A 25,014-nucleotide genomic window follows, 5' to 3' on the forward strand; every position below is an offset into this window, starting at 1 on the left:
AGGCTAGAGCTGGCACAGGATGAGATTCGCTTCCAGTCTGCTCGAGCTGCATATTATTATGCTGCATACACCAGTGCCATGCTAGATGAGACATTGCAGGTGCAACAATTTTTTCAGTATGCATGAGAGTCTGGAGGTGCACGACCTCCTGTCAGGCCGGATATGCCACCACCGCCTCTGCCACTTGCTGCCCCTACACCTCCTGCTCCTCCTGGAGGTGAGGGTGTAGGACAGAGTTAGATGCTTTGTGTCTGAGTTCTGATTTTGATCTTTGGCTATGTATCGATTGGTGTGCCAGCACCACATGTATCATTTTTGATCGATTGTGCTCGAGTAGCGCCCATTTTTGTACTGACCCATTCTTTGATATATATATATATATATATATATACGAGATTTTGAGCTGAGTATTCCTATGTACATGTCATTATCTATTTTGTTTTGCTTTGATGTACATGAGATGTATGTTGTACTTAGATAGAATGCATATGTATGAACTGACATCTTACGTAGTGTTGCGTGTTTTTGTTTGACAGTCACAGGTATTCCATTGAGGAGCGAGAATCGATGAACCAAATGCTTGTGCAGCCGTGGAGGAATCTGATGCATGTGGAGTATGAATAGAATTATCATTAAATTGCATGCTAATGAAAATGAAGTATGTAATGCAAGACTATGTTAAATGCAACCCTAGGTTTGGTTACCAAGCCTGGATGATTTATCATCATTGGATATAAAATAAAGCTCGTATGTTATACAATCCCCACTGACATTGCAATCATGAAAATATGAATATAACATACATTATTGGGATGTTGGGATTAAATGTAAGCATTCGAGGCACAAGAAGCTAGAATGACCAGAACATTTGTCCCTTTTAATGTAGCAAGTTAACATAAGCATCAAAGCATAAATGCTAGGATGACCTGAATGTTGCTTGCATGACAGGCACAAAAAACACACGAGAGATTCCTCTTATGCTAAGTATTCAGTATTCATTCTGTCCACAATGACCCTTACATCCGTAACCTGAGACAGAAGTGTGCTAGATATACTCGCAGTGACCTGTACGTTCACTTAATAGGAAGAGTATCAGTATGTACTATAGCATGAAGAGTTCACTCCAACAAACAAGGAGAAGAACCAATGTCATTGATGTATCTATATAAAAGGAGTCGAGGTACACACGACCATCCAATACGAGATGGAGGCTCTTATAGTGGACACCCCTCTTATAGGAATAGATCAACTTATTGGAACTAAACCGCAAACAGAAAGCAAAGAAAAAGATCATGCTCCCAGTCATTACTTCTTTAGTTGAAGATGACATCATCGAGTTGCTCAAGGAGATATGCTAAAGAAAAAAAAAGAAAAAAAAGAAAATGCTCAGCATATCCAAACAAGTATATCATTTTTTTGAGTTCAATGTTTTCTGGATTGATGTCAAGTGCTAATGTCTAGAACATGTTCTACAGAAATCTCTTCAGTAGGGTGACAACAGTAGGCAGATGCAGTCAGAACGACTGGTAACTGAGGTCAAAGAGGAATCTTCACAATGAAGAACCTAAGAAGGACTAAGCAACAGTAGACAGACATAGACAGGATGACTGGTGACTGACGCAAAAGAGATCTTCCATAAAGGAATCTTGAGACATGACTTGAGCAACGGTAGGCAAACATAGTTGAAACAATTGGTGACCGTTGCAAAAGAGATTTTATGAGGAGAATCTTGAAAAGAGTGACACTAGCGATAGTAGGCAGATATAGTTGAAACAACTGGTGACTGTAGTGATGGAGATTCTATGAGAAGAATCTCGAAAAGAGTGACACTTGTGACAGTAGGCAGATGCAGTGAGAACCACTAGTGACTATCACAAAGGAGATTCTATGAGGAGAATCTCGAAAAGAGTGACACTTGTGACAGTAGGCAGACGCAGTGAGAACCACTGGTGACTGTCACGAAGGAGATTCTATGAGGAGAATCTCGAAAAGAGTGACACTTGTGACAGTAGGCAGACGCAGTGAGAACCACTAGTGACTGTCACGAAGGAGATTCTATGAGGAGAATCTCAAAAAGAGTGACACTTGTGACAGTAGGCAGACACAGTGAGAACCACTGGTGATTGTCACGAAGGAGATTCTATAAGGAGAATCTCGAAAAGAGTGACACTAAGGGGGGATGCCCCCGAGCTGTAACAAGACTCAATCCATGGATACATGAGTAGGAAGCAGGAAAGCAAAAGGATGAAAGCGACTGTACAGAATAGGCAGAAGATGCACTATAAGATGGAGCATTGGGAACAAGAGGTGCCTGTTTACCAAGTTTTCACCTTCTTGGCAAGTTTTCTCTCTTTTTAAAAAAAATTTTTTTTTTAGGACTTTTTCTGATTTTTAGATTTTTTTCAAGACATTTAGATATGTACAGAGAGCTTGCTGAGATTGAATCAACTATAAAACTGCTTCAGGTGGAGAGTGTTCATAGGCTCTTTAAGCACTTCTCCTTCGGTTGTGGAAAGTTGATAGGCGCCAGATCCATATACTGTAGTAATGATGTAAGGACCTAGCCAGTTTGGTTCAAACTTTCCCTTTTGCATTCATTGTTTTTGATTCTTAGGATTCTCTCTCAAGATGAGATCACCCAGCTGGAAGTCACGTGGCCTGATCTTTCTATTGTAGCTTCATGCCATTCTTTGTTGATATGCTCGTAGATGATCACATGCCATTTTTCGTCATTCATCCAGCAACACAAGCTCTTGAAGCTGAGCTATCCTATAGTCATCATAAGTGATAAGACCTTTCATAGAGATTCTCAAAGTAGGAATCTCGACCTCTATCAGAATCACAGAATCCGTCCCATATACCAACACAAAAGGAGTCGTGCCCATTGGAGTTCTAATGCTTGTTCTATACACCCACAAGGCTGGATTGATCTGAAGATGCCAGTCTCTCCCTGACTTATTAACTGTGTGATGAAGAATTTTGAGGATCGCCTTATTGGATGCCTCAGCTTGGCTATTACCCTGAGGGTAATAAACGGAAGAACAATGTTGTGTAATCTTGAATTTCTTGCACAGTTCCTTGAGGTCTTTATTTTTGAACTGTCCTCCATTGTTAGTAATGATTGAGGACGGTATACCATATCTATAGATGATGTAGTTTGTGATAAAAAGCACTATAGTTTTGCCATCAGCAATTGTGAGAGGGACTGCCTCTACCCATTTCGTGAAATAATCTGTAGCAGTGATAATGAACTTATGTCCATTAGAAGAGGTTGGGTGAATTTGCCCCACCAAGTCAAAGGCCCATTGTTGAAATGGCCATGTTGTAGTAGAGGGAATCAACTCTCTAGCTGGAGCATGAATGAGATTCTTGTGTAGCTGACACTGCTTGCAGGATCTAGCATATTTAACAGCTTCTTGCTCCATTTTAGGCCAGTAGTAACCAGCACAAAGGAGTTTGCGAGCTAGTGTTAGGCCATTGGAATGAGATCCGCAAATGCCTTCGTGAACGTCAATTAGTGCGCGTTTGGACTCGTTGAGTTCTAAAAACCTAAGGAGTGTTCCGTCGAGACCTCTCCTATACAGATCATCAGCAATAATGACATAATGTGAAGCAGTATAGATTAGGTAACGTTTCTTAGTTTGGGTCAGACCTTTCAGAATGGTTTGATTACGAAGGTAGGAATAGATGTGATGGTAGCGGGATGATTCTTATCCTATAATAGAATAGATCATCCTGGAATCAGGTGTGTCATAGGCTAGGTAGTGTAACGCTTCCACCAAGAACTCATGTCGTAGATCATTTTTTGGCATTTGTAGAAGGGAGGCCAGAGTGGCCATGGCGTCAGCCACTTTATTATCTGCGCATGGAACTTGTTGGAAGGTGATGTGTGCAAAATATTTTGTCAAGTCATCAACCATGCATTTTTAAGGAATTATTTTTTCATCCTTTGTTTGATACACATCATTTACTTGTTTGATGACAAGATGAGAGTCACCGAAGACATCCAACTGATCTACTTTCCATTCAGCTGCAATTTTCATACCATTGATCAAAGCTTCACATTCAGCAATGTTATTTGTACAAGGAAACAGAATCTTGTACGCTTTGGGCAATGAGTATCTCTATGGTGTAATGAAGAGTAATCTAGCACCTGATCCTTGTTGTGTGAAGGACCCATCGAAGAACATAACCCATGTATGATGAGTGAGTGTTAGAATTGACTCATCTAGGAAATCAATGTTTATTGGTAGAAGACTTTGTATGGGTGCCTCGGCCAACTGGTCTGCAATTGCCTATCCCTTTATAGCTTTGTGTTCAACATATTGGATGTCAAATTCACTTAGTATCATGACCCATTTAGCCAATCTTCCTGTGAGAGCTGCCTTACTGAGCAAGTACTTTAATGGATCTATTTTAGCCACAAGCCGTGTAGTGTGGGCAAGCATGTAGTGTCTCAACTTTTGGGAAGCAAAGACAGCTGCCAAGCAAGCTTTCTCAATAATGTTGTAGTTTTTCTCATAAGAGACCAATGTTTTTCTCAAGTAATAAATATCTCTTTCTTTGTTATCATTGTCTTCTTGAGCCAACAGGATTCCCAAAGATGTTTCAGTGGCTGAAATGTATAAAAGCAAAGGCTTCCCATGCATAGGAGGCATCAGGATTGGTGGATTGACAAGATATTATTTAATCTGTGTTAAGCTTTGCTCACAATCTTGGCTCCAATTGAATTTCACACCCTTATGTAAGGTTTTTGTGAAGGGTTGTGATTTATTTGCCAATTGTGAAATAAACTTGTGAATAGATTGAAGCCTTCCCTGTAGTCCTCTCATCTGACTGATGTTTCGAGGTGGTGGCATGTCCATTATTGCTTGTAATTTTTTTGGATCTACTTTAATTCCCTTTTCAAAAACAATATATCCTAACAGTTTTCCTGATGTGACACCAAATGCACATTTCTTAGGATTGAGCTGAAGACTAAAATTTTCCATACGATCTAGGATTGGTCCCAAATCGTGCAAATGAGTATTGTGTTTAGCGCTTTTGACCAAGGTCTCATCAACATAGTCCTCCATAGTTCTATGCATCATGTCATGGAAAATTTTAGTAACAACCCACTGATATGTAGCTCTAGCATTCTTTAAACCAAATGGCATCACATTCCAACAAAAGGTTCCCCATGCACATGTGAAAGCTGTTTTCTCTTGATCTTCTGGCATAATTTTTATCTGATTGTATCTAGAAAAACCATCCATAAGTGAGTACATCTCATAGCCAGCCGTCATGTCCACGATCATATCAATATTAGGGAGTGAAAGTTATCTTTAGGACATGCCAAGTTAAGATCACAGAAGTCTGTACAAACTCTGATAGACTTATCATGCTTGGACACAGGGACAATATTGGATATCCATTCAACATAATCAATTGCACGAATGAAACCAGCCTTCAGAAGTTTCTCCAATTTGACTTTGACTAGCAATGCAACGTGAGGATGCATTTTTCGAAGCTTCTGTTTAATTGGTTTGATGCCTGGTGCTATGGACAAGTGATGCATGATAAGATCAGGATCCAATCCTAGCATGTCAGAATATGTCCAGGCAAGATTTATTTTCTTCTCCTTGAAAAAGGCAATGAATTATTCCTTTTCTTTAGTTGACAATGACTGAGCTAGATGTATCACATGAGGATGTTCTTCTGTGCCCAGGTTAATTGGCTATGTCGGCTCTATTAACATTGATGACCTCTCCTGAAAGTGATTGGGAAGGACATCAAATATCTCATCCGTGGGCACCTCAGATAGGTTTTCACCCTTGGATACATCTTTTTTTTTTACTTTTTTGGGATCCGACACTGCCACAATGTGGTTTTCACCATCGGACCTCTTGCATTTTTTCTTTTTAATTATGTGACTGAGATATTTGATGTCAGCCTCAGTCATGTTGATGCTTTGCTCATTGGTGGAAGACGTTACAAGTTCAATAGCATTTAAGTAACAGGCAAGAGCATAGTCATTCTAGAATGTGGGGACTTTGTTAGATGCATTGGGGTTCCAATCTATAAGCTCAGGATGTGCGAGTGAGAGAGTAGTGGCTGGTTCAATTGTGTTCATAGTATAGTCATTAAATGTGTGGACCAGCAATTCGAGAGCTACGGTGACCTCACCCATAGGTGTATTCAAACACCTCAGATTACAAATGTTAGTAATTGACAACTCTAGGACACTAATTGGATCAGACCCCTATGACCTATCCCTAGACGTTTCACTCACTTCGATTTTATTTTCATAGACATGCACTTGGTCAATGTCTTTATCAGTAGTCACTTCTGAAAGATTGTCAAATTCATATTCATGAGAATTGGTGCTACATGGTGAGAGACTATAGAACTCCCCAACAGTGATAGGGACATACTCTCCTTCAGCCTCTGGATTCTTACACAAATACTCAATATGGGATGATTGAATAGCTTCTCCCTTTTCTGAATGATATTTGAGTTGCTTAGAATTGTCCTCAGAAGAATCACTAGTATCATCCATAGTGCTAACACGTGGCACAAAGTCATCTAGCTCAACAAAGAATTTAGCAAGATCATAAGAAATAGGATGAGGGTAAGAATCCTCATCATTAGATTCTTTCTCTCGAGTACTTGACTCAGATTGTGACTCATTTTCAGATGAACTCTTAGGTATAGGTATGAATTTATTGGATCTCAAATGAAAAGGGACCTTCTTAAACCCTAGGCCAGTTGTGTCACTGTTGCTGCGAGCTGTTGCTTTGATAGGATCTATTAAACCATTATTATTACACCCAATAGGGCCGGTTCCCTTGTAACCAAAATGCTTCATAAGCTTAAGACTAGGCCCATACTTCTTAGGAGTGATTTCTCGAGCTTTTTCTATTAGGTCTACTGGAGCCTCTTCTTTGTAAAGCCATGTAGCAATGGCTCTATTTTTTCTTTCATCTTCTAAGGGCACTGTAGCTTTGACAAAAGAGCCATTAAAATTGGTCTGAGGTGTCAACATGAATGGCTTCTTTGCTTTTGAGGGTCTCCCAAAATGTCAAGGGGACTCTGGAATAGATGTTAATGACAGCATTGGTTCCATGTGTTACTCTCCCATACTAGTTTATTTCAATTTAAATGATTGCTCAATTTGTTTCAGCTTATTGTTGTGACAATCAATAGACTCACGGTTAATAGGGACGAAAGAATCAACAACTTTGAGCATATTGTAAGTGTAGCTAGTAGTGGCAGGAATAGTAACTTCGGAGCCATGAAATGGGAATTTAATGCATTGGTGGTATGTGGATGGCACAACACACATCTCATGTATCCATGGCCGTCCCAACAGAATGTTGTAGGCTAAGGGAATGTCAAGTACCTGATAGGTGACATCCCTTTCGACAGGACCGACGCGAATTGTTAAAGTCACAAGACCTAGTGACTTTCATTCTACTTCATCGTATGCTTTAATAGTGATCTTTCATCGAGGATCAATAGAGTCCTCAGAATAATCCAATTGTCTAAGCAGAGTAGCAGAAACAATATTTAGGCCAGCACCATTGTCAATGAGTACCTGACGAACACATGTCTGGTGGATCATAACCTCAATGTGTAGAGGCTGATTGTGTGGGTGATTCAGTGAGTTGTCATCCTCCTCAGAAAAGGTCATAAGATGAGGTGAGGTCAAGTGACCTACCATGGATTGAAATCACTCAAGATCGAGATCTTGAGGAATGTTTACCTCAGTGAGGGCTTTGTCCAAAATTTTCTTGTGAGTAGGCGAGATCTTAAGTAGCTCAAATATGGAAATGTGAGCATTAGTTCATTTCAATTGATCTAGAACACTATAACTGGTTGCAGTCAAGTTTGTTGTGTGTTTTTCACCTTTACTAGATGGACCAGCAAGGGTTTTTTTCTTGTTGTTCAAGATTTGAAATAGGAGGTGTAGGGCCTTTGAGCACCAACTTCGCATGAGAGCGAGTAACAATGTTAGCACAATGTTTCGAAGATGCATTATCCATGTTATTGGAAGTAGGGCCTCTTAAGACAAATGGTGTCTTGGGTTTGTCATTATCTTGCTTGCCCTTTATGGTAATAATGTCACAGTATTCAGAATCTATAAGTTCAACCATGTGAATGATATTGTCATCGTTGGAATATGTATAGTTGACCTTATTGTAGGGTTCTGGTTTCGAAGTCTCTCCTTTTTCATAAGCTGGAAAAGGCTCTTTAAACGCCTTGTGGTCTGAGTTTTTGTTATGTCCATCTACCACAAGTTCACCAACATCAATCATGTCCTGGACTTTATAACACAAGTTTATACAGTTGCTGGTTTTGTGTCCCTTGTTTTGGTGATACTCACAAAATGAGGTCTCATTCCACATGGTGGACATGGTTGTGGATCATAGGGACGAGGGTTATCCATTGGTGAGAAAAGCTTGTGTTGTAGCAATGTTTTGTAAACCACATCCAAAGGTTCTCCCAAAGGCATATACTCTCGTTTGGGTCATGCTACCCATGAGTTTCTCGGTTTGTTCCCAGACGCCTTATTGTCAGGAGGAGGCTTCTCAATATTTTTAGCCACTTTGAGGCAATCTGTGAGATTAAATGCTACTTTAGCAGGTTTTGGTGTGACATTATAAACAACCCCATCATGTAAAATTTCTCAGTTCTTGTTGACATGTTTGGTTTTATCCCTATTGAAAGTGGAACCTGTATGCACCCAAAAATGGTCGCCTAGACTATGGGCCCCCATTATTCAATTTATCAATTTATCAAATTTTCTGAATCAATGGTTTGTAATATAATCAAATCAATTTCCTTGATCAAATTTGATTTATTTCATTTCTAAGATTGATCATTTTATTCCAAGTCTTATTTAATTAAAAGAAAATCTTCTCTTTTAATTAAATAAAATAAAATCCCCATTTAATTAAAAGAAAACCTCTTTTTTAATTAAACAGTTCATCCACATTTAATTAATTAAGAGAAAAACCTCTCTTTTAATTTAATTAAATATCTTCTATTTAATTAAAAAGAACTTGCTCCCTTTTAATTAAATAAAAATCCCACTTAAATATCTCTTTTGATGAAAAAAGGAAATAAAATAAATTCTTTTTATTTAATTTCTCTACACTTAAAAATGTGATCTAAGTGGGATTTATCTTTCCACTTTCTCCTCAACCACTCCTCTTTTCTAATTGGTGGAATCTTGTCTCACATGGATCACCAATTTCTTCTCAACCACTCCTCTTTTCTCATTGGTAGAATTTTGTCTCACATGGATCAAGCTCTATTATCCCATATTGGTTGTGAGAAACCTCTCACCTCCATAATTTCCTTTATAAGGGAGAGCCCTCTCCTCATGTTAGAGACCGATGATTATGCTATCGTTATGCTGCAGGTTTGAAGACCAATTTTTGAAAGAGTTTGAATACAAAAGCTTTTTGTGGAGAACTTCTATTTTCTTGTCTTTTTCTCTCTTGCACCCATCATGGGCTTTTAGCTTAGATCTTGCATTTATAGATTAGATTTTGATTTCATAGATTAGATCTTATTTTCATGCATATTTGAAGATCATGGAGACTAGCATTCTTGCTTTTCCTCTTTGAATCTCTCATCTCATGGTGTACTTGCATGGGCACAAAAATAGGTCAAACTGAGGGCCTCCATTGCAAACCCTTGCACTCTATGAGTAGAGAGCTATGGATTGATTTGTGAGGGCTCATTCTTGAGTTTTCTTACATGTAATGATTCATAGAAGTGTGACAACATTTTAGCACACATTTTTGGCGCCCACCGTGGGGCTTGAATCAAGTTTCTAACTCCATTTGCTTTTATTTTTCATCTCTAGTTTTTTACAGTAGCATATTGGATCTAATCAAGTGCTTTTGTAAATTTTTCACTTTGGTTTTAAGGCCAACCCATATATAGATTAGTTTGCAGGCAAAAAATCTAGTTGGTTTAAAGATTCAATCATATCTTTTAAACCACTTAGAATTTGGTTCTGAAACTTTTTTTGTGGGTTGGGTATGTGCCCAACATGTCCTAGTTCTATTTTTAGAACATTTTGACATGATTTTCGTGAGTTATAAATTTCACTTTATTTTTCATAAAAAACCATTTCTGATCGCAAATTAGCTTATTTTTTGGAAAAATTTATATTTTCAGAAATATTTTTGAATTCTAAAGGGGATTCTTTCTTTGTGTTTTGAATTTTGAGGCTGTATTAAAGATCAAAAACTCGATTTGATGAATCTAGCCTATTTTGAAAAATTGGGTCCCTAGGGCACAAATGAAGAATTTTTTTTGAAATTCTTACATTTTTGGAAAGCTCTTTAGTTTTTAGCAGGGGTCTCTTCTTTTCATTTCTATTTTTGGATTCAAAATCATATAAAAAAAAAGGTCTAATCATGTTGACTAGGTTATTCGTATTTTTTTTGTAGGGATTTTCGTGTTTTTTTGGTTTTTTCTGCTAACTGCTCACTGTTTTGGGGTTTTTCTGTTTTTTCTGATTTTTTTGGAACAACATAGCAGCAAGTTATGATTTCATTGGAAAAAAGTGCTAAAGTTTTTTTAAATAGGTAAGATCTACTAAGCGCGCTGCGAGGACTTTAGGTATTCTTCTTTGGCTGATAACACTTTGATTTAGAACCTTAAAATGAACCTCTCATGTGTCTAGCTTGTGTGTTTTGCTTATTCTTTTAGTTTTCAAACACATGCATAATTGATACTAGGTTGTAATCTCCATTGATTTTTATTTAGCAAGCTTGATTATTAGTGATAGATTTAGATAGCTATATTGGGTTATTGGACTCGCTGAATCCGTCGGCCCCTCATTCCACCCTGTGGTTGCAAGATCAGCGCCACATTAAAGGGGAGGGGTCTACAGGATAGAAGCATTAAGTGCTCCACTTGGCAACCCTCTTGTGCTTACTAAAACTCACTAATCTTTGAGTTGTGGACTCGTTTTGGCTTGTGTGAGGGGTTAAGTGTTCCACATCTTTGGACTCACCTTGCATTAGTTAAAGCGTTAAGTGTACCACCTTGTGCTTTTTTATTATTCTTGGATAGATTTGCTTTTGGGGAATTAACATCTATACACACATAGTAATTAGGCCCCATGAATACTATTCGTGGATCTTGAGGGAGTGAGTTCTTAGTGAAACTCCTCTCAAAGACGGATTCCTTGTGGGTGGGGAGGATACTTTGAGAATCTCTTAGATAGATGGATCTTCAACTTGGTGATTGAGGCATCCTTTCTCCGAAGAGGTTGATAGATCACTAGGGGTTGATATCATAGATCTTGAAATAATCTTAGTTAGTGTGTCAGATTAATCTGCTTGCTTTGATTGGGCTAAAAGTGAAAAGGTGTCAAAACCTTGGATCTGAAAGCTAAGTCCCCTTGTGGTCCACTATTGTGAGTTGATCACCTTTCGAGAGGGTTAACCATAGCAGACAATCCCTATACAGGAAAAACTACGGACGGAACCTCAAGCGGTAATAGCCACTTCTGCCATGGTTGCAACAATCGCTATATAAATGTCCTCGTGGAAGAAATCTTCATGGGGTATGGTTCATTGTGGGTTGTCAGATCTCCCTAGCAGCTCTTGAAGATTAAGTTCTCAGACTGTGTAAAAACCTCGGTGCGCCGGGATTGGAGGTCACCCCTGTGAATCATAAAAGTTGCAGAGTCAAACCATTACTAAAAACCTTAGAGAGCCCAACTTTTATTTTCTAGGGATGTATGCAATGATTGTGAAACTCTTTGAGAACATACATGATTAGCTCTCCTAGGGATTAGCATAAACTAAGTCACTTGATTGCTCATGCGCAAGGTTGCTTTAGCCCTTGCTCATTGTTTGAAGACTGCTTGCTTGAACTCCTTGATTACTGTCTTATGTGCCTATTCAATGATGAAAACCTATTGATGTGCTTACTTGATATTTTAAAACAAATATGAGTTCCTGAGTTGAGACTTCACGATCAAATAACTTTGTTGTCCCATTATTTTGAGTCTCCCTAGGTTGATCCTATTTGGATTAGGCTACTTAACCCATTGTTAGAAGCTTTTTTTGCACCTTAGGTTATTGTGCTTTGACCTCTTGAATTAGTAGTCATTGATTTCACAAGAGACCTTGTTTGGAGTTGGTAAGATAGAAATTGTCCTTATTGAGAAAGATATACACTTGGATCCTTTGATATTACACTTGGAGAGTTTTAGTAATTTCTTGTCCACACTTTCAAAAATAAAAATAAAAAAAAATCAATTTTAATTATTTATAATTTGGATAAATCATCCTCCTAGTCCATATGTGCTAGGGTATTCACCCAAAGTTGTGAGCACCTCTGTGGCAGTGTTGATTTATGCCTACTGCAAAATTCTATCTTATCACATTTATTTTGGACAAGTGAGTGCTTTTACTATCCTTGTTTGGTACCAACATTTCTTAGGGTTATCCTATCAATTAGTACTATTTCTTTCATGCCGGTTACAACAAGATATCAAGTAGATCAAGGACAGCAACCTCAAGTTGTCTTTAAACAATTACCTTTAGTTCAAACTCGTAGAAGACGTAAGGGAAAGGAACCTATGTCTATTCAATCACCTGAGAGTATTCCCAAAGTTTTGTGTGACCTTAGTGGTGATCTTATTGAGTTGAGTAAACCCTTAGCATCACCTCATTCAGCTATGGCTATGAGTTTTACAAGAGCGCCATACAAGAAGAATCAAAGTAGTGAGTATAATGTTGACCTTTTGAGTGGTGATCCCACTCGTGGAAGTAGACCAAATTTACCTCTTATTGAGGATAGGTATTTGGATGCACATCAAAGGGATGAGAAAGGAAGACATTATGCCTATCAAGAAGAGGAAGCCCAACATGATGATCAAATTGGTGAGCCTTCTAGTGCTCATGTGAATGCAACATTTACTGGTAATTGGTTTAGACAATCAAGACCATGTACACCGCTCATGACACCTCTAGGTTATGCAAGTGGAAGACTCAAAGAAATTGATCGTGAAAGAAAAGCTTTTCTAGAAGAACAAGCTAAGAATGAAGAACAATTTCAACGCCTAGAGGAAGAAAGGCAAGTTATTATTGAGATGGAAAGGAAATCCCGTCAAGAGGAACAAGATTTTTTTAAGACTTCACAACTTGACAATCAATTCAACAATGTGCACATTGGTGGTGGAAACAACTCTCCCCCATCTACCCCTCCTAAGACTCCACAAAGTGGGAGAACATCTTCACAATCTCCTACTCCTAGAGGAAGGAAAACTTCAAGACATGATTATTATAGGAGACCAACACCTCCTAGAGTTTCAAGAAAATCTTCACAACAAGCTCATCATGGTTCACAATATGGAGGTGTTAGCTCCAACTTTGAATATAATTCTTATGATTTCATGGCTATACCACAAGATCCACATTTTCAACAATGTATGGAAGCTTATATGGACCAAAATAGAGATGCATGCTTTCAACATTTAATCAATAAAGGTGCTAAGGTTCCTTACAACTTTGATATGGATAAGAAGATTCAAAAGCATGATCCTTCCATAAAAGAAGAAATTTATGAATTGAAGAAACAAATGAAGCAAATATCAGCACCCAAGAGTTCTTTTTCACTAGATTCAATTTGCCCTAATCCTTTTGATAAGAGAGTTGACATGAAAGATTTTCCTAGAAAAGTTGAGATTCCCCAATATGACAAATATGATGGAAATGGGGATCCAAATGATCATGTACGTCAGTTCTATACTATGAGTTTTGAGTTTCATCATGAAGACTCATATCTTATGAGATTATTTCCAAGGAGTCTTAAAGCTCAAGCCATGGAATGGTTTACCAATATAACTCCTCCTGTTAAGACATTCCCCGAGTTAATTCAAAGATTTGTTCAACACTTTTCATACAATCTTTCACGATCTGTCTCACTATTGGACTTATGTCACACAAAGAAAAATCAAGGAGAACCCTTTGTTACTTTCTTGCAAAGATGGAGACGATAGTGCTCTCATTATTCTAGGACTATTCCTGAGAAAGAAAAGATTGAAATCCTCATTAGTAATATGGTTCCTGAGATGAAGTATGAAGTTAAGAAGATGGTTTTTGAGTCCTTTGATACCATGATTGAAGCTACATTTAAAATTGAGGATGTTTTGAGAGAGCAAGGTATTTTGACCAAAAATGGAAACAACAACAATAATGGTCATAATAACAACAACAACAAAGATAAAGGAAAGAACATCAATTGGAATAAGAACAAACAAGTGGTCAATGATGGAGTTGTGGATTCCTCAAATCCTAAAGACCAAGCTGTTCTCCATTTGGCTAGTGCTAATCAACATAGTAACAAGCCAAGATATCAAGAAAGGCCTAAAGGAGAGAAACGTAACTTCACCCAATTGGGTGAGACATATGAAGAGATATTTACAAAGCTCCTTGCACGTGATCTTGTGCACCCTTATGATGCTGCAAAGTTCTATATACCTAAAGTTAAGCCATGGTGGTGGGATGAGAAGGCTTATTGCAAGCTTCACAATGGCATTGGACACAATATTGAAAAATGTGGGAGATTCAAGCATATTGTTCAAGATCTTATTGAGAATGGAAAACTTAAAATAGATGGACTAAATACCAATGCTGATCACACAACATTCAAAGAGCCTTTGCCCAAGTATGAGAAAGGGGAAGCTTCCCAACCTAAGAATGGTAGGGCTGCAATCAATTACACTTATTCAAATGCAGAAAATGTTATCAATGTGCTTGAGGTTGTAGAAGAAAGTGTCAACATGATGGAAGATAAAGATCCCAATGGTTATAATTTAAATTTGAATTCTCCTACCTTTGGTGAAAAACCTATGTTGGTGTTAAGGGGTACTCACTCTAGAGTGTCATCTCAAGGTCCCCTTGTCATTAGAGGTCCCAATTCAAACCAGTCAAGTAAACCTAAGCAAGTGTCTTCTCAAAGTCTCAATGCTGTTACACGAAGTCAAGGTCCCCTTGTTATCAAAGGACCTAGTTCAAACCAACCAAGTAAACCAAAAAAAGTGCAATCCAAGAATGTTCCTTCAAAACCAATGGTTAATCCTGAGTCAAATTATAATCTTGTTGATCAATTGCAAAGAATCCCTGCTCAGATTTCAATTTTTGAGCTTTTAGAGTTGTCTCCAAGACATAAACAGGTTCTTGAGGATGCTTTGCACATGGTGAATGTCCCCAATAATTTAGACGTTGATCAATTCCAAAACATGGTTAATCATATTGCAAGCCCTCATCATCTTTCCTTTTCGGAGGAAGATGATCAATCTTTGAGTCATCCGCACAATCTTGCCCTTCATATTGAGGTTATGATACATCAGACCTGTGTTAGGCGTGTGTTGATAGATGGGGGTGCTGGGCTTAATATTTGTTCTTTGAGTCTTTTAAAGACATTGGGTTATTCTGAACATGTTATTGATAGCAAAAGAAGGATTACTATCAAAGCTTATGATGAGGCAGAGAGAAGTTCAAAGGGGTTGGCTGTCCTTCCTGTTAGGATTGGCCCCGTGGAAAAAGATGTTTTGTTACAAATAGTTGATGCTAGACCCCTTGCATACAACATTTTGCTTGGGAGACCATGGATTCATGATATGCAAGCAGTACCATGTACTTATCATCAGTGTGTCAAGTTTCCTTACAATGGAACAGAGATATGCATTCCTGGGGATAATACTTTGTCTATCAACTCGATTTCAGAAAGTACTCATGTTCCCCTTAATAGACAAGTAGATGATTTTAATGTAGTTTTAACTGATTGCAAGAACAAGTTTAAGTCCATAGACTTTGGCATGGGGGGATATCAACTCAACTCCCTCGCTGCATTACCAGTTTCACCTAGGTCTTATGGTAAACCTTCACAAGAGATGAAACCTTCTTCTTCAGCTATGACATTGTTTGACACATTTGTACAGTCGTCAGTGCCTATTCAAGATGAGAAGGAAGATGTGGCTATTAGATATTGGATTTATAGAGAAGAGAAGTATTTGCACAATGAAGATTTCACTCCTTCACCTAATGCTTATGGAAGAGGGTATTCTTTTGTCAAGAAAATGGGTTATCCTGGACATGGTCCTCTTAGTAATAGATTGGATGCTAGGGCTGAACCTCTTGATCATCAACTTTTTGGATGCAAGTCTAAGAAGTCAGTTGGCCTAGGTTATGTGGATCAAAGTAAGAATGTTGCTTCTATCCTTGATAAGTCAGATAGTGAAGAAGAACAAGAATACCTACCTAATTCATCAAACCAACAAGATATGTGTGAAGATTGGGTCCCTTCTACTAATCTCCTTTGGGGAGATTCAAATAATCTAGTATCTCATGAGATAGTTGCCAATTTAGAACAAGAAAGTGTGACTCTTGACGATATTGAAGCTTCCACATCTAGACATCCCAAGCATTCATGGTGTAAGCATCCTAGTCGAGACTTTGAAACAGATTCTAATGAGTATGAATGGGATTCTTTCTCAGAATCTTTGACAGCTGATATGGATGTTGATGTTGTTCATACATATAGTTCTCAAACTGATTTAGTCAATGAATCATATGTAGGATTAGAGGATTTTAACTCGCATGTTGCCTTAGTGGACGATTCTTCACTTGTGAGGACGAATCTTGATTTGGGTAGTTTAGGAAGTTACTTGACAGACCTTGAATCTTCAAACACTAGAGATATCATCCATATTCACAATCTTGAACCTGTCATTGATTTATCCCTTGTTCATCCTGATCTAATTGATTGGTCCCAATGCAACCAAGAACCTGAGATCTTAACATTTCAAAATGACTATGAAATAGCCTGTCATTTGAATGCCATTGAACCTGTAGTCTCTTCCACCAGTGAAGCAGCTGCTAGTATGACAGAGCCAGATATCAAGTACCTTAGTCGCAAAATAAAGATAAAAGAAAAGAAAAAGAAAAAGAGTTCTGATGGTGAAAACCACTATGTGGCAGTGTCAGAACCAAAAAAAGTAAAAAGAAAGGACGTATCCAAGGGTGAAAACCTCTCTGAGGCACCTAAAGATGAGGTACTTGATTCTCTTCCTAGTTATTTTCAAGATAGATCTTCAATACTTATTGAACCAACACAAGCAGTCAATTTGGGTACGGATGAAGCTCCGCAAATGGTACATTTGGCTCAGTCTTTGTCATCACAAGAACAAGAAGCTTATACTAAATTCTTACAAGAAAAGAAGATTAATTTTGCATGGACTTATTCAGATATGCCAGGGTTGGACACTAATCTTATTATGCATCACTTATCCATAGCTCTAGGTGTTAAACCAGTTAAGCAAAAACTGAGAAAAATGCATCCTCACATAGCTCTCTTAGTCAAGGCAGAATTAGAGAAACTTCTTGCTGCAAAATTCATAAGAGCTATTGCCTATGCTGAATGGATATCAAACATTGTACCAGTTTCAAAACATGAAAAAACCATTCGAGTTTGCACAGATTTTAGAGATGTTAATAAAGCATGCCCAAAGGATGATTTTCCACTTCCTAATATAGACATGATAGTGGATATGACCACGGGTTATGAGATTTATTCCTTAATGGATGGTTTTTCTGGATATAATCAGATTAAGATAGCTCCTGAAGACCAAGAAAAGACTGCATTTACATGTGCATGGGGTACCTATTGTTGGAATGTTATGCCTTTTGGATTAAAAAATGCAGGAGCTACCTATCAACGAGCTATGACAACTATTTTTCATGATATGATGCATAAAAACATGGAAGATTATGTGGATGACACCTTGGTCAAGTCTAAGAAAAGAGACACACACTTAGATGATTTAGAAGTCATTCTAGATTGTATGGAACAATTTCAACTAAGGTTAAATCCTAAAAAGTGTGCATTTGGAGTTACCTCTGGCAAATTACTAGGATTCATTATTTCAGCAAAAGGGATAGAGGTGGATCCAGAAAAGGTTCAAGCAATTGTGGATATGCCACCTCCTAAAAACATTAGTCAAATGAGGAGTCTTCAAGGAAGTCTTCAATCTATACAGAGGTTTATTTCACAATTGGCAGACAGAGCTCAACCTTTCAACAAGAACTTACATAAAGGAGTCAAATGTGTATGGAATGATGAATGTCAACAGAGCATGGACCAGATCAAGAAATACTTGGCAAATCCTCCTATTTTAATGCCTCCTATCCCAGGAAAACCACTTATCCTATATGTTTCAGCACAACAAGGTTTTGACACAGTCTGAGAACTTAATCTTCAAGAGTTGCTAGGGAGATCTGATAACCCACAATGAACCACACCCATGGAGATTTTTTTCCCAAGGACATTTATATAGCGGTTGTCACTACCATGGTGAAAATAGCTATTACCACTTGAGGTTCCGTCAATGCAGTTTTCCCTGTAGAGGGATTGTCTGCTATGGTTAACCCTCTCTAAAGGTGATCAATACCACAAGGGGACTTAGCTTCCAGCTTCAAGGTTTTGACACCTTTTCACCTTTAGCCCAATCAAAATAGATAGATTAATCTGACACGCTAAACTAAGATTATCTCTTAAAGATCTATGATATCATCTTCCTGTGATCTATCAACCTCTCCGAAGAAAGGATGCCTTAATCAACAAGTCGAAGATTTATCTATCTACGAGATGCTCAAAGTATCCTCCCCACCTACAAGGAATCCGTCTTAGAGAGGAGTTTCACTAGGAACCCACTCCCTCAAGATCCATGAATAGTGTTCATGGGGGCTTAATTACTATGTGTATACAGATGTTAATTCTTGAAAACAAATATATCGATAAGCAATAAAAAAGCACAAGGTGGTACACTTAACACTTTAACTAATGTGAGGTGAGTCCAAATATGTGGAACATTTAACCTCTCACACAAGCCAAAATGAGTCCACAACTTAGAAATCAGTGAGTTCTAGAAAGCACAAAAGGGTTGCCTTTTGGAGCCTTTAACGCTTATGTCCTATAGACGCCTCCCCTATTTAATGCAGTGCTGAGCTTGCAACCATAGGGTGGAACGAGGGGCCGGCGGATTAGCGAGTCCAATAACCCAAGATAGCTAATTAGATCTATCACTAAAGACTAAGCCTGCTAGATGAAACTAATAAAGATCATAACCTAGTATCAAATTATGCATGTGTTGTAAAATGAGAACATGAAAAAAAATACACACACAAGTTTGACACAACAGATGTTCATTTTAGATCCAAATGAATTGTTATCAGTAAAAAAGAATTACCTGGTAATCCTCGCAATGCACTTAGTAGATGTTTACCTGTTTCTGGCAACTTTAGCACGCTTTTTCCATTGTCCCACAAATGGCTGTTATGCTGTTCCAAAAAAATTAGAAAATACAAAAACACGAGAAACTGCGAACAGTCAGCAGAAAAACCAAAAAACATGAAAAACAATGCAAAAAAAATTGTGTCTGTCAGCAGAGTTTCGCCCGAAGTTCTTGACAGTCTGCACGAAGAAGTTTTACGGTCTGCGCAAAATTAAATTTGGCTCATGCGAAATTAAATTTGGCTCGTGTGGAGAAACAGGTTTCGCGCAAAGTTTCGCGCGCAAAAGAACTTTCTCGTACGATGCAAAAAGAATCTTCGCGCTAATATTCTAGATCCTCGCACAAAAATGTACAGTCTCGCATGAAGATTCTCGAATCTGTACGGAACAGTACAGATAGAGAACAAAAAAATGATTAAAAAAATATAGAAAGAGGCCAAAAAAACTAATTTTTGGGCCCCACGATGGGCGCCATAAATGTATGCGTGAATATGTGGCCTCTGCTAACACACACACTTCAACACGGTCATTGTATGCAAATTCATCTCGAAATGAACATTGGATTGTCCATCCAAAAATCAACCTGCAAAGCGACCTGTTGCCTTCTATCTAAAGGGATTTTGCCTGTTAATATCTTCAGAATCAAGGTGTAGACAACCAGACCCTCTAAGAACGAAGGATTTGACAATGAAATTAAGCTAAGAATGAGTATGCGGATTAATCTAGAATGAAAGATGCAATGTAATCTAAGAACAAATAAAGCAAACTAGATTAAGCATATGCATGATTAAACTAAAATGAGATTAAACTAAAAATGAGAATGTATGCAAGAAATGTAAGTAAATGTGAGCATGAATTTTAACAGCAATTTGATAGCAAATCAATTCATCCTCCAAAATGAAGAGATGAGGGTCTCTTAAATAGACTTTCTTGAAATCCATCAACAGTTGAGATCAATTTGGATCAATGGTCAGGATTGAAGATGAGGTTCAGTTATAAAGGGAGATTCCCAAATTAAAGGGAGTTAACAGATTTAATTTGAGTAAAATAAGAAGTTAACTGTTTTAATTTGAGTAGAAAAAGGAGTTAACTGATTTAACTCATTTTTGATTGATAGTGAACTGGAAATTTCCCTTTTTGAACTGAAGAGAGATTTTGTTGAGATATTTAATTTAATAAAAAGAGATATGCTCTCATAATTACTTTTTCTATTTAATTAAATAATCTTTAATTAATTGGAGACACTTTTCTTATTTAATTAAATAACTTCATTTAATTAATTAGGAATGTCTTTCTATTTAATTAAATAACTTTGTTTAATTAATTAGAAGTAAGTACTCCATTTAATTAATTAATTTCATTTAATTAATTAGAAATAACTTTTCCATTTAATTAAATAATTAAATTTAATTAATCAAGATAGGCGTATTTATTAAATTAAATAAATTTAATTCCATAGTACATTAGCCTTAGGATATAATTTAATTTTATTAAAGTATAAATACTTAATAATTAAATTATAATTAAATCAAGTAGGTTTAATGTGACTAATATGAGCACGTACTATAGGAATTAAATAAGAAATATGATGAATGCAGATTAGGGTTTTCTGCATTTGACAATTAAGTCAAGTAGCGAATAGCAGAATGAGAATTGCCTATTAGAATAGGACTTAGAAATTATCAGAAATAGACCAGAATTGGTATAATGGCAATGAGCCAATTTTGGGGTATTACAGTATATGAGCCAACTTCATAATATGGAAGATATATGTATAAGGTCAAGTTGTGGATTCAAAGTGTGCAAGTTGTGATGAATGAATTGAAGATTTTATGATGATGAGAGGAAACAAATTTGAAGGATAAGTAGAATATCCTTATGGAGAAAAAAAGTTATATTTGATCAAGAAGGATCAAGTACAAGCCAGAACAGAGATTTGTAATCAGCAATTTAGTTGCATTCAAATCAGGTTATCTCATTATTACTCTCTAACCATTGTAGCAGTGATCTAAATCTCTTAACAGAGTTAGCTTAATAACTACTTATAAATCCTCTAACAAGGTGATAGTTCTATTGAATTGTCTCAAGACCTCTAAGAAAGCCACTCCTAATAGGGTGATTAAATCCTTTATCAAGGTCACACCTAATAGTGTGTTTTGCAACCTTTAATAGGGTTGGCTCCTAACAAGGCTCACTTCAAAAGAGTGAAAATAGTAATTAGTTGCAATTGATGGTTTTTCCAAATTTGGTTTCCACATTAAATCTTGGTGTCAGATGTATTCATGCTATTTTATTTTATGTGTTTGCAACTAAGTTAAAGTAAGGGTAATCATAGATAACATTTAAAGATTTTCTTAATTAGTAATTATCAAGTTATAGTATTTAATGTGTGTTTATCAAACATCAGTTTTTAGACTTTATTTTGTACTATCATCTAAGGGATATGGGATTTATTTTAGTAGTAACTCATTCACCCCTCCCCTCTTAGTTACTCCTCTTATATTTTCAATAATTGGTATCAGAGCTCTTGGTCCTTGCAGAGAAGGTTTCAAGGACCTAAGCTAAAGATCAAGATTTCTTACAGAAGAGAGATTCCCAAGTTGAACAGAACAATTTTGCAGCATGGTAAGGACTTATGAGGTTACATTTTGCTACTATTAGTGATTTAGGGTGCAAATATCTTGATATTAAATACAAAATTCCTACTGGAACATTATCTATTAAAGATATTTCTGAAAAGAAGAATCATAACATCATGATGATTGATATTGCATCTACTCTTAGTTATGCTGAATTTGATGAAGTTAAAGACTACAAAATAACTCATGAGATGCAGACCAAACTAAAAGACATATATGGAGGAGATGACAATGTAAGAAGATCTAAGGCTGAAAGTCTTAGAGGTCATTTTGATCAAATAAAAATGAGAGAAGATGAGAAAATTGCAAAATATGTGGAAAGGATCAAAGCAAGTGTAAGTGAAATCAAAGAATTTGGAGGAGAGATTGAAGAGAAAACAATTGTAAGTAAGGTACTTAGAACTCTTCTTCCTATTAATGCAATTAGAGTGCCTGTTATTCAAGAAATGAGATGTGATCCAAATAATAAAATATCTTTGAATGCTCTAGTTGGAAGATTGACAGCTTCTGAGTTAGATAACTTTGATAACTATGTTCCTAGTTCAATGATTATTGAGTCTACTTTTAAAGCTAAAATCTCACTCAAAGAAAAGGGTAAGAAATCAAAGTCTAGTCAATTAGGATGTGAAGAAGAAGAAACAAAACAAAGTTTTGACAGTGATCTTGAAGTTGTTGAAGCCCTACTTGCAAGAAAGTATTCCAAAGGCAGAGGAAAGTACAAAGGTAAAGTTTTTTTGATCTTCTTTTCTTGTGAAGAAGTTGGTCACATTATTGCAAGATGTCCAAACAAAGAGATCAAAGTGTTGGAAACAATTGATTAATTGTGTGTTGTCTTTGATGTTACACAAATGTCATAGCAATTGATAGACAATGCTTACCTAGCTCACTTGGTTAGTGAAGATAGTTTTTCTTATCTACCAAGCATTCATAGGCTTACTCTAAACAAATGATAGTGTCTACTAAGATCACTTGGGCATCAAAGGAATTGAGGCAAAAAAGAGTGTTAACTGAGCTCACTTAGTTAATGAAGAGAAATTTAGACAGAGTTAGTATTCATTGAGTTCACTTAGTTGCTAAAGGATTTGTGCAAGTTTGCAGTGTTAACCAAGCCTCTGTTGTTTAACATAGAGAATTGTTCCAAAATTAGTTTTTACCAACCAGGGTCAGCTTATGAAGGATTTTTTTTCTTGCTTTGGAATATGAAGCTTAATTACTTTATGTATTGATTCTATCCAACTATGATGATGAATATTGGTTATTGTAATTTCAATTTGGGCCAACTCAACAATTTGGAAGGTATAAATAAAAGGTCAAGTTTGATATCTCTAGTGTGTGTGCAAGTGTATTGATTGAATTAAAAGAAAAAGAGAGGGAGAAAACTTGAAGGATAAACAGGTATCCTTGTGGAGCAAAAAAGTAATATTTGATCAAGATGGATCAAGTTTAAGCAGAAAGGAGATCTAGATTCAACAATTTAGTTGCATCACAATCAGGTCATTTCACTATTACTCTCTAACCATTGCAGTAGTGATCTAAAATCTCTTAATAGGGTTGCTTTAAAAGCTAGTTGTAAATCCTCTAACAAGGTGGCAATTCCATTGAATTGTTTTAAGACTTCTAGCAAGGCCACTCCTAACAGGGTGATTAAATCCTCTAATAGGGTCACACCTAACAGTGTGTTTTGTAACCTTTAATAGGACTGGCTCCTAACAAGGCTCACTTTAGAAGAGTGAAAAATAGTAACTAGTTACATTGGTGGTTTTTCCCAAATTGGATTTCTACGTTAAATCTTGGTGTCTCATGTGTTCATGTTATTTCTCTTACACTTGCAAGATTTATTACTGTTAATGTTTTAAGATCTACTAAATGTAATTCACACTCTACATTTATCAAGTTACAATATTTTTTGTGTGTTTACCAAGTAACAACAACAATAAATTTTCTCAGTCTAAATTTTATTGTTGACATCTAAGGGATCTAGGATTTATTTTATTGGTAATTGATTCACCCCTCTTAGTTACTCCTATATTTCCAACAATTGGTATTAGAGCATTTGGTGCTTGTAGGAAAGGTTTCAAGAACCTAAGCTAAAGATCAAGATGTCTTACAAGAGAGAGATTCCAAAGCTAAATAGTGACAACTTTTTAGCATGGCAGGGACTCATGAGACTTCATTTGACCACCATTAGTGATTCAGGCTACAAATATCTTGATGAAGAATACAAAACTCCTACTGGTACATTATCTATTGGAGATCTTGCTGAGAAAAAGAACCATAACATCATGATTATTGATATTGCATTTGCTCTTAGCTATGATGAATTTGATGAGATCAAAGATTGTAAAACTACTTTTGATATGTGGAACAAGCTAAAGGACATCTATGGTGGTGATGAAAATGTAAGAAGAACTAAAGTAAAAATCCTTAGAGGACAGTTTGATCAAATGAGAATGAGAGAATATGAAAATGTTGCCAAATATGTGGAAAGAATCAAAGCTAGTGTTAGTGCAATCAGAGCTTCTGGAGGAGAAATCAAGGAAGAAATTGTTGTAAGTAAAGTTCTTAGAACATTGCTTCCTACCTATGCAATAAGAGTATCTACTATTCAAGAAAAGAGATGTGATCCAAATCAAAAGTTTAGTTTGGATGCCTTAGTAGGAAGATTGACAACTTTTGAGCTAGACAACTTTGGCAATTATGTTCCAGCTTCCAAAAATGTTGACTCTGTATTTGAAGTTAAACTTTCACTCAAAGAGAAAGGCAAAAAAATAAAGGACATTCAGTCAGAAAGTGAAGAGGAAACAAAAGAAAGTTTTGACAGTGATCTTGAAGTTGTTGAAGCTTTACTTGCAAAGAAATAATCTAGAGGTAGAGGAAAATACAAAGGTAAAGTTCCTTTAATCTATTTTTCATGTGAAGAGATTGGTCATATTGCTACTAGGTACCCAAACAAAGAAAGAAAGGATGAGAAGAAGAGCCATAAGTACAAAGGCAAGAAGGAATCCAAAAGTCACAAATCCTTCAAAGAAAAAGGTAAGGAGACTTGTTTTATGGCTAAATATTC

Source organism: Cupressus sempervirens, chromosome 2, assembly GCF_028749045.1.
Source record: "Cupressus sempervirens isolate cs-2001-9-10 chromosome 2, ASM2874904v1, whole genome shotgun sequence".
NCBI lineage: Eukaryota > Viridiplantae > Streptophyta > Pinopsida > Cupressales > Cupressaceae > Cupressus > Cupressus sempervirens.